The sequence below is a fragment of the Bactrocera tryoni genome, unplaced genomic scaffold (genome assembly GCF_016617805.1).
Source record: "Bactrocera tryoni isolate S06 unplaced genomic scaffold, CSIRO_BtryS06_freeze2 scaffold_25, whole genome shotgun sequence".
In the NCBI taxonomy this organism is placed as follows: Eukaryota; Metazoa; Arthropoda; class Insecta; order Diptera; family Tephritidae; genus Bactrocera; species Bactrocera tryoni.
The window spans coordinates 9,391,118-9,394,276 of record NW_024395977.1 but is presented as its reverse complement, the minus strand read 5'-3'; the positions used below and the strand labels follow the sequence as shown (position 1 = coordinate 9,394,276).

General features: G+C 35.9%; 1 long non-coding RNA gene across 1 annotated transcript; it reads right to left on the bottom strand.

Annotated features, from left to right (window-relative positions):
* Nucleotides 1–305: 305 nt before the first annotated feature.
* Nucleotides 306–1,279, bottom strand: LOC120780458. Its single transcript, XR_005705871.1, has 2 exons — nt 1,177–1,279; nt 306–989 (listed from the first exon to the last, which is right to left on the bottom strand). It is a non-coding gene; the product is annotated as an uncharacterized LOC120780458 (long non-coding RNA).
* Nucleotides 1,280–3,159: the final 1,880 nt, after the last annotated feature.

Genomic DNA, 3,159 nt, shown 5'->3' with positions numbered 1-3,159 from the left:
TTTCGTGCAGTGTGTGCGACTGACCTCGACAATTTTTTAATGTCAACATGGAAATCACCTAAAAGGTAGAAACTTCACAACGTTATCCATTTCTACAGCCTTGTGGCCTGCATTTGGTAGAAATTTCACAAAACGCTCTACCGGCATACCGTCTTTCTTCACGTATCGCAGTAAAAAACACAGCTGATCTACATGTGAAATGTCAGGTGTGGAATCAACAATGATAGAATATTTTGTACTTTTGACTCCTTGAATAATAACCTGTAATACTTTATCAGCTAGTATTTGAATAAACTCTTCGCAAATCGTTTTTGACAGATAACTGGTACTACCGATACCTTTATTTCCGAATTTCGAAATATGCTCAGCTAAAAATGGATCAAATTCAGATATCAATTCAAAAAGCATCAAATAGTTTCCGTTGTGAAGAGAACCAACTTTTCATCATGTCTTCTAAAAGGCAGTCCACGTGAAGCTAAACTCTTAATGACAGCGACGACTCGTTTTAAAACATTTTTCCAGTAAACTACTTCTTTGTCATATTCAGCGAGCAAAGTTTTGTCGATTCGACCAAAAGCACTGGCTCTATCTTTTAGAAGTTTCAAGCAACTTTGATGCTTTTCAGAATTTTCATGCTGATTTATTCTTATTGCCGCATTTTTCCAATCACTATAGCCATCTTTTTTAGAAAAAGTAGAATCGCCGCCAAAAAGAAGGCATGGAGCACAACATATCGATCCTTTGCTCAGAGAATATACTAACCAATCACGGGGAGTTTTTTCACCATTTAAAAGTCTTCTTTCGAACGTAGATGAATTCAAATACCGGCTTGAATTTTGGCTGCGAAAAATCAAGATGGTCATTTCTTTTATAATTATGTTTAGCGATATAATCACGTAATGCGTCATTTATGAGCCATTCCGCAGGGTCGTCACTGAATGTGAAATTGAAGTTGTCGGATATGTTTGACTATATTTGTTTCGTAGATTCTGTAAAAAAATTGTATACCTGAATTTCATATTCTTGTAAATATGTGTACAAATTTTCGAAACAAAAAATATAGAAAAATAGAAATAGTAGGTTAGAAAAAAACGAAAATACATGAAATTCAGTCTTTACTTGCGAAGTCTATTTTTTCTCAAGAAATTTCGCTTTTTTCGGTAACTGATGGATTACCCGTGTCACTTTGATTTCCTTGAAGCACAAAATAAGAAGAGAGTTTTTTTGTTTTTGCCATAATCTCGTCATCTTTGATTTTTCTTTTCGCAGCTTGCTTGCGATATTCAGAACCGCTCAATCGATTCCGCCCGTCACTCATTTTATTGAAAAAAATTACGCTCCAGTTAATGTATATGAATCTTCCAGTTAGAATAAAAAAATAAATTTTCAGTACATTGGCAACAATTCAACAACTCCAATCGCGGTGGCAGCCATGTATCGAATCAACGTTTCGAGAGTTATCGATTTTATAGTAACTGCGGTTGCCCGATTGTGGTAGCCCTGCTTAGCGTCTAATTTGTTGAGATTGGATTAGTTCTTGCTTTAAGTCTCATATATTTAATATAATTTTTCCAATCATCTATTTGATGTTTTCCTCATATACCCAATATACTAAATGAATTTAAAATAAATATCTTGACGTCACAGCGAACATTTAACTTTTGTAGAAATAATAAACTATGTTATATCAGCATATTTTAGTAAACATAATCAATAATAAAAAGTATTCAAAGGATATAATAAATAAAAAAAATGAGTTATGCAGTTTTTTTACCTGCAAGAATTGTAATTTTTACCTTTGGTGCTTAAATGAGAACAATGCAACATTTATGACTCTTTTCCTTTATAACCGCACTATATGACTCCAACGCTGCATCTTCAGTAATCAAGTAAAGCACTTGAATACAGCAAAAATCCTAAAACTAAAAGAGCTGTGATATAGGTTGCAGATTTTTATATTAAAATCTCAGGATATACCAAAGATTAATGCCGGTATTCTGTGATCAGGAGACAATCGACGAGTAGAGTCGAAATCCGGATGTCTGTCTGTCCGTCCGTCCGTCTGTCCGTCCGTCTGTCCGTCCGTCTCGTCCGTCCGTCCGCAAGCTGTAACTTGAGTAAAATTGAGATATCATGATGAAAACTTGGTACACGTATTCCTTTGGCTCCATAAGAAGGTTAAGTTCGAAGATGGGCAAAATCGGCCTACTGCCACGCCCACAAAATGGCGGAAACCGAAAACCTATAAAGTGTCATAACTAAGCCATAAATAAAGATATTAAAGTGAAATTTGGCACAAAAGGATCGCATTAGGGAGGGGCATATTTGGACGCAGTTTTTTTGGCAAAGTAGGCGTGGCCCCACCCCCTACTAAGTTTTTTGTACATATCTCGGAAACTATTATAGCTATGTCAACCAAACTCTACAGAGTCGTTTTCTTCCGGCATTTCTATATACAGTTCAAAAATGGAAGAAATCGGATAATAACCACGCCCACCTCACATACAAAGGTTATGTTGAAAATCACTAAAAGTCCGTTAACCGACTAACAAAAAACGTCAGAAACACTAAATTTTACAGAAGAAATGGCAGAAGGAAGCTGCGCCCAGGCTTTTTTTAAAAATTGAAAATGGGCGTGGCGCCGCCCATTATGGACCAAGAAACCATATCTCAGGGAACTACTAGGGCGATTTCAATGAAATTCGGTATATAATATTTTCTTAACACCCTGATGACATGTACGAAATATGGGTGAAATCGGTTCACAACCACGCCTTCTTCCAATATAACGCTATTTCGAATTCCATCTGATGCCTTCTCTGTATAATATATACATACATTAGCAACCAATGATGATAGCGGAATAAAACTTTACACAAATACGGTATTTGGAAAATATGTAAATGACGGATAATGAAATCTCGATTATCACTTATCATGCGAGAGTATAAAATGTTCGGTGACACCCGAACTTAGCCCTTCCTTACTTGTTGTTCATTGTTTTGTTTGGAATATATTGTTTGGAATTTCATCGTGGAAATACTTATGCCTGAACAATGTTTACAAATCGTTCAACTTTATTACAAAAACTCACGTTCTGTAAGGAATGTGTTTTGCACGCTTCGCTCAACTTATGGTCAACATAATCGGCCTACCGAG